Source organism: Crocodylus porosus, unplaced genomic scaffold, assembly GCF_001723895.1.
Source record: "Crocodylus porosus isolate Cpor-Errol unplaced genomic scaffold, CroPor_comp1, whole genome shotgun sequence".
Classification (NCBI taxonomy): Eukaryota; Metazoa; Chordata; order Crocodylia; family Crocodylidae; genus Crocodylus; species Crocodylus porosus.
In genome coordinates this window covers 7,470,338-7,482,538 of record NW_017728913.1, presented here as the reverse complement: position 1 = coordinate 7,482,538, position 12,201 = coordinate 7,470,338, and positions in this window count along the sequence as shown.

Below are 12,201 nucleotides of genomic sequence, written 5' to 3'. Positions count from 1 at the left end.
AAAAAAAACCCTTCTATTTACCCTTTTATAGTTGAAGCTAATTTATTTTCACATTTGTAATTCTGGGAGAGAAACATCTAAAATATGGAATGGCAGCTGTCGTATTTTAAGCTTGTACAAAAAAAATCCAAAAACTGTCTGTGATATCATAGTTAGTTAAAAAAAAAGAAGTAATTTTCCCTCTCAGAGAGAACTAGTGATGTCTTTAGATGGAAGAGCTATAAGTGAGCAACAAAATGGCCTTTTAAATAAAAGCTGTTTGGTCTAACAAGTTGAGATTTCACTTTAATATCTATTATTACCTTCTCCAGGTGTCAAGTGTAAACAGAGAGACCATGAGTTTTCTGTATTTGTATACAGCTGCTTTGCAAGTCTTTTGTCATCTCCAGCTTTCAGTAGATTTATGCCTGACAGAGTGTCATGGATGACCTCTATCATTGAAGACTTGGGGTAGAACAAAAAATGGAAGGAATCCTTGAGAAATAAATATGTTCTTTGGTGGCACATTGCATCCTGTGCAATGGCCAGCTGTGATTTAAACAACTCCTTGATATATATTGTCTTCCAACTCTGACCTCAGAGTTTAGGCTGTATGTTTATACCACAGGTGCTTCCTGTGAACTTTGTGAAACCCCTTGACAGAATCCTTGGATGGTATAAACAACCATAGTCCATTGGATGTGGCCCATTGAAATGTTCTTTTTCTGCCCTTACAGCTATAGGAGGAGAGAAATCTGCCTTTCTATTCTATTCTATTTTATATTTTTCATCTGAATAATCAGGACTTCAGAGGAGCCATGTTCCTTTGTAATTTCCTTTGCAACAAATTCAGTTCTGCAAATAAAATTGCAAATATCTACCTGCTCTTCACTGGACATTTTATTTTAACGGGGGCTCTCCAAAGACAACAATGGTTGATTGTTTTTTAATATTTATTAATGCAAAGGGTTAGCCCAGTGTTTCCCAAACATTTGGGGTGTACAGCCCACTTCAGCCACACTTGAATTCCCCTCCCCTCACCCACTGCCAATTCCTCTCACTGCTGATTTCCCCCTGCTGCCACTGCCAAGTTCCCTTGCTGTTGATTGCTGCTGACTTTGCTGACATCACTTCCCTTGCCACTGTTGTCCTGACTTCACACTCTGCCCAGGAATCTTTTGCACCCCTCACCTTGTTACCACAATTTGGGAAATATGGGGCTAGTCTATCCCAAAATTATTTATTCTAATGCCAACCTGCCTTTCACTTCCAACAAAGGAAGAAGCCAAGTGTGTAAAGCTATATCCCTCATAGCTAAAACTAAGAATAATACAGAGTAGAGATTAATGGCAAGCCTTTACTCTTCATTGTTTCTCCCCACTTGAATACAAAGCTTTAAAGCCATGGAGTTTGGAAGTAGTGTGTAGACAGGTTCTTCCACTGTGAGCTGCAGAAGCAATTGTACCATATTTAAATAATCTTGGCATCCTTGCAAACTAAGCAATTGCAAAGATGGCCTTTGTGCCCAGAGCTGCATTGAAACCTGGTGTGTATCTAGGCAGAGGCTGGATGTAATATTTTCTGCCATCTCCATGGCCATTCATCCCTCTCAGTAGGTCATTTTTGGATAGTCTGAGAAAGAAATCAGTGTCACATTCTCCTCTTTTATTAAAAATACGGTTAAAGGATTCAGGCTAAGCTTTTGCAGACATATTAAGAATTAATGGCCTTAGAGCAAGTTGCACGTCCAATTCAATGCAGTCTACATACCAGCTGAGGAGAAGAGTACAGAAACAAATCTGATAGTGACTATGTCAGGTGAATAAAGTGTCTTTGTTCTGAAGCCAGAAACAGAGAATATGAGTGAATTCTTATAGTGGAAGCAAAAGGGTATAAGAAGAAGGGTCAGTGAATAAGATGTCTGTGAAAAATGAAAGTTGACTTGTCTGACAAGTTTGAATTTCAAAGTCATGCCAGTTATTTTTTTCAAACAATAACACATCTACAGGCTTTTTCTTTACTCTTGCTTTGTTTAATTCAGGGGTGTCAAACTTGATTGCCCTCATGGGCTGGATCCATACTTGGCAGGAGTGGTGATGGGTGAGTGGCTGCATTGGCATGGGAGTTAATGCAGCTATTGCTCAATGCCAAAGAGCTTGTCTGATGTCTTGTGCCTGTGGAATATGAAGAACATGTTTAGTTTTTGGCTGAATTATTTATTATAATAGTTATTATGAATATTTTCTCTTATCAGAATAGTTTGCAATTCAGTCTCAAGTCCTATGATTACATTTACCATTAGGCAAAATTAGTCAGATGCAAGCTATTCATATGCAGTTCACTAATGTTTCAGTTTTTCCAAATAGTATCTCAGCCCTTGAAGCAGTCCCAGTGAAATCTGTGGGACTGCTTGAGCAGTTAACACAATGGACAGAATTGGTTCCTTGTTGTCAGTGGTGACTTAAATCATAGAATCATAGAAAATTAGAGTTGGAAGAGACCTCAGGAGGTCTAGTCCAACCCCCGGCTCAAAGCAGGACCATCCCCAACCTATGACTGGGCACAGGAGAGATCATGGAGATAAAAGGGGCTGGGGTGTAGCTCTATGTCAAGTAAAGCTACATGTCCCTGCAAGCTGACACTGGCATCCAGGGTGGATGACTGGAGACTCTCTGGGTTACAATCTCTGGTGAACATGGCAGAGGGGACACAATGGTAGGAGTCTACTACAGACCTCCTAATCAGGATCAAGAGCTCGACCAAGAATTCATCAGGGAACTGGCTGAGGCTGCATGCTTCTGGTGCATGGTTGTCATGAGACTTCAAGTACCCAGACATCTCATGGGAAGATCACTCAGCCAAATCTGAATGTTCTCAAAGCTTCCACATGTGCGTGGATGAGCTGTATCTGACTCAAGAAGTCTATGGACCGACAAAAGGCAAAGCGCTGCTCAGCCTGGTACTGGCAATGGGGGACCTAATGATCCAAGGGAAGCTGGGTGACAGTGACCATGAGCTGATCTCTTTCATTATCCACCATGTTGTTACACTGGAGGACTGGGTGAGGCTGTAGGGGTGGAGGAGGCCTCATTAGGAGCTCCCCAGTAAGGTGGGGATGTTCCTAGCGCCAGAGAGGGTGCTGCATTCAGGGTGCCCCAACCCCGGCCCCAGTGTGGGTGATATCAGGACAGGCCCAGTGTGGGCACTGGCAGAAGCCCCAGTGGGGCATAGGACCTGAGAAGGTGGGTCTGGGGGCCAGGTAAGGCTGCGGCCACCTGAGCCCCAATTCGGAGAAGCCCAATGGGCGTAAGACCCAGGAAAGGGGTCTGGGACCAGGTCAGGCTGAGGCCGCCTGAGCCCCGTTGCAAGCAAGGCCCCAGTGTGGGCGGGGAAGCGTGCGAGGCGCGAGGAAGGCCCCAGTGTGGGCGGGGAAACACGAGGCGCAAGCAAGGCCCCAGTGCGGGCAGGGAAGCACGAGGTGTGAGCAAGGCCCCAGTGTGGGCGGGGAGCACGGGAAGCATGTGCAAGGCCCCGGTTGGGGGCGAGAGCGCGAGGCACAGGCCCCAGGAGAGGGCGAGCATACAGAGGAGCCCCAGGAGGGGGTGAGCTTACTGAAAGGCAGAGGCCCCGGGAGGGGGTGAGCGGATTGAGCAGGCCCCGGGAGGGGGCAATGATAGAGAGGCAAGGCCCAGAGTGGACGGCGGTATAAAGGCAAGGCCCCGGTGTGGGCTACAAGAGCCCGGGAGACAGGCCCAGTGTGGCGAGGGCTGCGAGAGAGGTGAAGGGGGGCGCCCGTGAGGGCGCTGGTGGGCAATTGGACCAAGCCCCGGTATAGCAAGGTAGGCACCGTGTCAAAGCAGATAGGAAGGCAGCCTCCCCTAAACACTTAAAACATCAAAGACGTGGCAGGCGAGATTGGTGACGGTGCATTTGACACCGGCTTGACATGGTAGCCAGGGGGCGCTAGGGGGGGTCACGGCACCCCTAGAGGTCGCGCTGCCACACACCTGGACAAGGGAGAAGAGATTGACATCATATATCTTGATTTTAAAAAAGCCTTTGATCTGGTGTCCCATGATCTCCTCAAGGAAAAATTGGCCAACTGTGGCCCTGGCTAAATCACAGTCTGATGGCTGGGGAATTGGCTCTGAGGTTGGACCCAGAGAATAGTAACAGATGGAAGTAAATCACTGTGGTGCTCCATGACCAGTGGGGTCCCTCAACGCTCTGTCCTTGGGCTTATACTCTTTAGCATCTTTATTAATGATGTAGACATTGATATCAAAAGAGGACTGGCGAAGTTTGCCAATGACACCAAACTTTGGGGTACAGCATCTACACTTGAGGATAGGATGGTGAACCAGGCTGACATACACAGGCTCAGAAAATGGGTGTTTGTAAAGCTGATGGTGTTCAACACCGAAAAATGCAAGGTACTCTACCTTGGGAAAAAACACCTGCCACATGCTTATAAGCACAGCAGTGCTATGCTTGCTAGCACCACAGCTGAAAGGGACTTAGGGGTCATGACTGGCCACAAGATGAATGCAAGCCACCAATGCAATGTTGCAGCTGGTAAAGCGAGCATCCACAGATACTTCTCAAGCAAATCCCAGGATGTCATCCTCCCACTTTACTTGGCCTCGGTGAGGCTGCAGCTGGAGTACTGCATCCAATTCTGGGCTCCACAATTTTAAAAGGATGTGGAGAAGCTTGAGAGAGTCCAGAAGAGAGCCATGCACATGATCAGAGGGCAGGAGAACAGGCCTTATGATGAGAAGCTGAGAGCCATGGGACTCTTCAGTCTGGAAAAGCGCAGGCTCAGGGGGGACTTGGTGACTGCCTATAAGTATATAAGGAACATGCATCAGGATCTGGGGTAATGCCTGTTCACCAGACCACCCCAAAGGATGACAAGTTCAAATGGTCACAAACTTCTCCAAGACCATTTCAGGCTGGACATCAGGAAGAACTTCTTTACTGTCCGAGCCCCAAAGGCCTGGAACAGACTGCCGCCAGAGGTGGTGCAAGCACCTATTCTGGACTCCTTTAAGAGACATTTGGACATTTTTCTTGCTGGGATCCTTTGACCCCAGCTGACTTCCTACCCCTGGGGCAGGGGGCTGGTCTCAATGATATTCTGAGGTCCCTTCCAGCCCTGATGTCTATGAAATCTATGAAATCTAGATCATTCCAACCAGGGCTTTGTCAAGCTAGGCCTTAAAAACCTCCAAGGATGGAAATTCTATCCTCTGTCTTGTGTTCAAGTGCTTTACCACCCTCCTAGTGAGAGAATTTTTCCTAATGTCCAGCCTAAACTTCCCTTGCTGCAACTAGAAGTTTCTTATAACCATTTGACTCTATAGGTTCTGCCATACATAAGGGACTCAAATGCTTCTTTGCTCCCCTCATGCTCTTTGGTGTGTACAGTGTGTTACTGAAAGAGTTGAAGTGATGCAGTTTATTTCTGGCCCTCAATCAAAGGCTGAAGAGCACAGTGGGGCATGACTTTAATTCTGCCCTTTTATTTGCTGGAAGGAGGTAGTATTTGGGCAGCAGAACCTATAGCCCTGGCCAGAATGAGACTCACCAGATCTAGTGAGGCTGAGACTTGTTTGTAAAGGGCTTTGTTTCCATACTATACCAAATAGGATGTGGGCACAGGCAAGTCCTCACTATTTTTCCTTTCCCTTGGTGGATATCTGACTAGTTTTTATTTTTAATAGGAAAACAATGAAATTCTGTACAGAGGCTAAACATTCCAGTAAGAGTTTTCACAAAAAGAAGTCCATGAAACGCTGGACTGGGGAACACATTCATGGCTATCCAAATGTTAGTTTAGAATGAATGTTATGGCTACCAAAGGATATCTCACAGAACTTGGGACCTTTGAAAGTAGGCCTAGTTGATTTTTTTTCCCCCTCTTTCTCCTATGAGAAAAATCAAGAACAGTTACTTTTATCCTCCTCTCTTGCGTGTAAAAATGATACTCTAATTTGCTGACATATCACTACAGGCTGGAAAGAGATTTGCTATATTGTTATATCACTACCTCAACCAGTGCCTGCATTTGGTCTCAAGATGTGACTGTGAGCTGCAAAGGCAGGTGCTGATTCACATTGCTTGATGGGTAAGTGGCTTTTTAAAGACCAACAAGAGCTTATGTGGGACAGAACACTAGAAATTTGTGCCTTTACAGCTTGGGTATTGGACATGATTGTAATGAAGTCAATTTATTAAAGGATCTGCCAACTATATGGTACTACTAATGGATTGTGGAGTCAAATCACCATTGGAATGTTATCAGGTTCATTTGACAGTATTTTTCATTTAAAAATATTATTGAACATTTAAGAAAATTAAAAATTTTGAAGGGACACTTCAGAATCTATTAAAATGTTTACAGAATCGCCCTTTCCAGATCTGCTCAATGCTCTCACATGCTTAGCACTCCCTCCTGTTTTTCCTGACTTCTCCCAATGTTGTTTAAATTAAGCAGTGACCCTACTGGCCCCTGATCTCGCATAGCACTCGCAGATGGTCAGGACCTTTTGCTTTTACAATGACCTGTGTGGCCTGACACTGCTTTAGGCTGCTTCCTGTATGGACTGCACAAACAGTAGTTAACTTTGCTTCGACTTCAGTACAAGGAAACAAACACACATACACACTCTGAAACCAATGAATGTCAGACAAATTCTTTCCAGGGCTTTCAGTTCAATCACCACAACCTTACTCAACAAGGGAGCCTAGAGAAAAAGTAAGAAGTGGAAGGAAGAGTCTTGTCTGTCTTTCATGTAGAAAAGCCTGACTTCTCCTTTTCAAGGCAACAGAACGTCAAGTAAGCTTGTGTTGCCTAAGGCTGCTATGCAGCAAGGGGATTTAAATGTAACCTCAGCATACAGAAAAAGGAAGTCCCTTAATTCATTCAATATTTTATTAGAAATCTCTTAATGCTGGTCTTATTCCTGAAGGTAAACATCTCCGAGGCTTTTCAAAGCCTGTATTTCATTATTTAATAATCCATTTTCAGTAATACAACTCCCCCGGTCAGAGCTTGTAACTAGGTCCACAGGCTGGAAATATCAGCAGTCCAGGAATTGTTAAATAATTAAGTTGTTGGTGCCTGTAAGTGTTAGGGCTTGAATCACTCATATTTTTATTATCCCAAACTACTGGGGAAAATATGCTATAAAAAGCAAATGTTATTTACTAACTCTAGTTAAGGAAAATAGGATTTTGCCTACAATGAAATATTTTGAAAAAAACATGAAGTTCTGTTTTCAAAATGATGCTTAGAAGCATTAATCCTTATTAGTGAACTACATCCATCATCCCAATCCCCTCAGGTAGTTCACCTTCTCTTGCACTGTTCCTTTGGAGCTGTTGGCAAGCCCTTCATCCTTCCAAAGACTGTCATACCTTTTTATGGTCTTTCCTATGTATCAAGGGGGGCGAGGGTGGGTGTCCTTTAAAGAGGACAGGGGTGAATCACAGACTGCAGAAGCCATGGCAGAATAAGTCTCTTGGAGCTGCAGTGTTGTATAATGTGTGCATGTGGGGGTTTGTATGCATGTTGGTATGTGTGTAAATGGACACATGTGCTCCCATAACCTGTCCCACAAATGAAACAAGTGAAATTAAGGGACAAATATATGAAAATACTGTACAAACATGCTGGAGTGGTTAAGTCTTTGGTCAGGGGCTCAGGTGAATGAGGAAATCTTTTTATACATGTGATGTGACATGATATAGGCTATTGTCAATTTGGAGAGTTGATGAAGGTGAGCCCTCATGAGAGGCCGCTCAAGTAGGATTGATGTATATCAGGTTTTTTCTTTTCAGGAAAAAGTAAAGATGAAAAGATCACAGTACAAGATACTCTTGAGGAACAAGAGAAGGAGAAGTAAGAAGGTGTTGTTCAGAAAGCATAGGTCATGGAGCAGGAGGATAACTGGAGGGACTATCTGAGCTGTCATAATATGTTCCATAATATGCTCCAAGTAGAAAACATCCCAGTGAGTGTTTTATTTCAGTACAGACCCATACTTCTTTTTTTCTGCAGGCTGTTTGATTTCAGGTAGTTGATAGGTTTGCACATATATATGTATGTGACAGAGAGACATAGGATGAGTGGGGTGATGAGAGTGTGAAAAAGCAAAGAATTACTATTTCTAATAGATAGGAATTGGGATGTAGTAAGAAGACAACAAAGGAGTCACCTTAACACTAGTCAGTCAATAAATCAGGACCCTCTTTCTTAAATTTATCTTTTGGTGTTTGATTGCTTTTGATTGTGCAACAGTTTAATGCTTCTGTCTTTTCATATGCACATATATTTATAAGTATTTATTACACTTTAAATATAAGATCTAAGAATTACAAATAAAGGGCTTGAAGTGATACAGTTTTTCATTTGTAAGTACATGAAGAAAAACTATGAAAAGCACTTTGGTGAATTAGAAATCAAAATTCAATATACGAAAGCAACAGATTTTGTACCTAATTTTCGTAAGTTTTTAGGCAAATAAGGTTTTGTTCATATCAGTGTTAACAACACTGATGTTATCACTTTCATAGCTGGCTAAATTGTTTAATGACTAAATTAATTTAACTTAGTGTAGAACCATGCATTTATACAAATTGAGTAAATTAAACTAAGGGGCCATTAAACTAAGGAGACACACTGTTTATTAGGCCAGGCTAAATTGATGTGGCTACTAAGGACAATGACAGTTGGTAGGCTAGTGTTTCTCTTGCTTCTGCCAGTAATGCATTTGGGAGATTTGTCTAGATCTGAGTTCAAGAATACAGAGTCAAAAAACTCATTGAAGAGCTTTGCTTTGTCCCTCCTATCTGTTACCAACTGCCCTTTTTTATCCCGTAGGAGTCCTATGCTGCCCTGCACCTTCTTTTTGCCCCCTATATACCTGAAGAAGGACTTTTTGTTGTCCTTAATTTTTGTCACCAGTCTAAGTTCTAATGCTGCTTTGGCCTTCCTAACTGATTCCCTGCAAATGCGAGCCAAGGAGGTATACTCCTCCTTGGTAGCTACTCCCTGCTTCCATACCCTGTATGCCCCCTTTTTGCCCCTTTTGTGCTCATAAGCTTTCCTGGATTCCCTGTTTAGCCAGGAGGCCTTCTTGACCCCTTTGCCCCCTTTTCTACATAGTGGGATTGCCTCCTTCTGCACCCTAAGGATCATTTCCTTGAGGGATGACCATCCTTCCTAGACCCCCATTCTGCCAATGCTCTTGAGCTTTAATGTCCCACTAACTAATCTCCTAAGCACACTGAAGTCAGCCTTTCTGAAGTCTAGCACTTCTGCCTTGCTAGTTACTTTTCCTGCCCTTTGCCAGATAGTGAATTCAATCAATTGATGGTCACTATCCCCTAGGCTGCCTTGTACCTACAGATCCCCCACCAGGTTGTCCCCCGTAGCCAGCCAGCACCAAGTCCAGCAAGGCATTCTCCCTAGTGGGATAGTATACCTCCTCCATTAGGTAGACGTCCCATATGCAGATTAAGAACCTAAATAAGCAATTAGTTCTGTATGACTGATCCTACCAGCAGATGTCAGGGTAGTTTAGGTCACCCATGAGTATGAGATCTCTTGACTGTATGGCATCTGAGACCTTCCCAGAGAATTCCTGCTCTACCTCATCCTCCTGGTGTGGCAGAGTATAAAAGACCCCCAATACCAAGTCCTTTTCTCCTTGACCCCCTTTTATCCTAACTCAGAGTACCTCATCTTGGCCCTCCTCTGAGCCCATCTTGATTATAGAAGATGAATATTGCTCCTTAACATAGAGAACAACACCCCCACCTTTTTTCTCCACTCTATTGCATATGTGCAACCTATAACCTTCAATGCCTACTGCCCAATTGTGAGAAGGGTCCTACCAGGTTTCAGTTAGCCCAACCAGCTTGAAGTTGTTGCTTGAAAGCAGGAGTGCAAGTTTCTCCTGTTTGTTCCCCATGCTCCTAGCATTAGTGTAGAGATATTTAAGCCCCATAATGGGTGACCGTGGTACGCGCCTGTCCTGATGTCAGTTGGTCCCTTAGTGCTTACCTGGGCTGATCCAGTGCATGGCTTGTGGTTCTCTGAACCTAGGGTCTCATTGTCCACTGTATCCCCGTCCCCCAACAAACTTAGTTTAAAGCCCTTCAGAGGAGCTCAGCCAACTTGTAAGAGAACAGACTCTTACCTTTAGAAGAAAGATGAAGACCATCTCGTCCCAGGATACCTCTCTCATGGAAGTGTGGATTGTGGTTGTAGAAGCCACATGGCTTTCTGGACCATGACCCTCACTTCAGAATGAATGACATGCTTGGGTGGGATGAGCTTCACCTCTCCCCCAAAGGTAAGCGTGTGTTCTCTTCCAGGTTGGCTGATCTCCTCCAGTGGGCTTTAAACTAGACATGTCAGAGGATGGGGAGGAAGAGGACCAAGGGAGCCACAGAACACCAAACCAAGAGACACTCACAAGAACAGCCCAGCCAAGTCAGGTGATGAGCACGAGAAATACCCAGGTAAGAGACAGGGGCCTGGACAGTCCAGGGATTGGGGGGGAGGCACATACACTCTCAGGAGGCCTTAAATGCCTCTACACTAATGCTCACAGTATGGGGAACAAGCGGGAGGAATTGCCCTCCTGCTACCTAACACAAACCCAGACATAGTGGGGCTCACTGAAACTTGGTGGGATCCAACACATGACTGGGTGGTAAACATTAAGGGCTATAGGCTGTATAGGCAGGATAGAAAAGGGAGGAAAGATGGGGGTGTGGCGCTCTATGTCAAAGAGCAATACACTTCCTCTGCAAACAGCACTGGGTCTGAGGTAGGGCAGACGGAGGTGCTCTGGGTCAGAATACAAGGCTGTCAGGGGGAAAGGGACCTAATGGTGGGGGTCTACTGCAGGCCACCTAACCAGGGACAAGAGCTGGGAGGGGAGTTGGGAGTCCAAGAAGAGTGGTCGTTCCTTAAAAAGACAATCCTCCAAGCGCAAAGGGTGACAATCCCCATGCGGATTAAAGGGGGCAAGAGTGCTTAAAAGTCCCCATGGCTCACCAGAAGCATCTATGAATGCATCAAAGCCAAAAAGGAGGTGTACACCCAATGGAAGGGAGAGGCCATAACCAAGGAAGTTTATACCTCCTTGGCTCAAGATTGTAGGGGGGCTATTAGGAAGGCTAAGGCAGAGGTGGAACTGGGACTAGCGACCCAGATCAAAGATAACATTAAGTCCTTTTTTAAATATATAGGGGGTAAAAAGAAGGTGCCAAATAATGTGGAGCCTCTGCAGGACATGCTTGGTAATCTGGTGATAGCACCAGATGGCAAACCTAATCTCTTTAACAGATTCTTTGCTTCCATTTTTCTGAGCAGGGACAGGGACATCCCCCCGCACTGGGATTCTGGACGGACCCAGGGGAGGTGCAGCCAGGCCCAAGGTCAGTAAGGACCTAGTCAGGGAACTTCTGGAGGGACTAGATGTGTTCAGATCAGCAGGCCCTGATGATCTCCACCCCAGAGTGCTTAGGGAACTGGCAGAGGTCATTGCAGGACCACTGGCACAGCTTTACGAGCACTCGTGGTGCTTTGGTGAGGTGCCTGATGACTGCAAAAGGGCCAATGTGGTCCCCATTTTCAAAAAAGGGAGGAAAGAGGACCCAGGAAACTATAGGCCCGTTAGTCTTACTTCGGTCCTGGGGAAGATCTTTGAGAATATTATCCAGGAGCACATCTGCGAGGGGCCAGCAGGGGAGTTTATGGTTAGGGGCAATCAACATGGGTTCATTAGAGGCAGGTCCTGTCAGAATAACTTGGTGGTCTTCTATGACCAGGTCAAAAAAGCCTTGGACACAGGTGTCACAGTGGACGTAGTCTTCCTGGACTTTAGGAAGGCCTTTGACACTGTCTCTCACCCAATCCTCATTAGAAAATTAGCGGTCTGTGGTGTCAATAGTCAGATGGGTCACAAATTGGCTGGAGGGCCGCACCCAGAGAGTAGAGGTAGACAGGTCATTTTTGACCTGGAGAGATGTAGGCAGTGGGGTTCCCCAGGGCTCGGTCCTCAGGCCCACACTGTTCAATATCTTCATTGGTAATTGGGATGAGGGGGTGAAAAACACCTTGTTCAAGTTTGCAGATGACACTAAAATGTGGGAAGAAGTGAGCATGCTAGAAGAGAGGGACAGGCTACAACTAGATCTCGA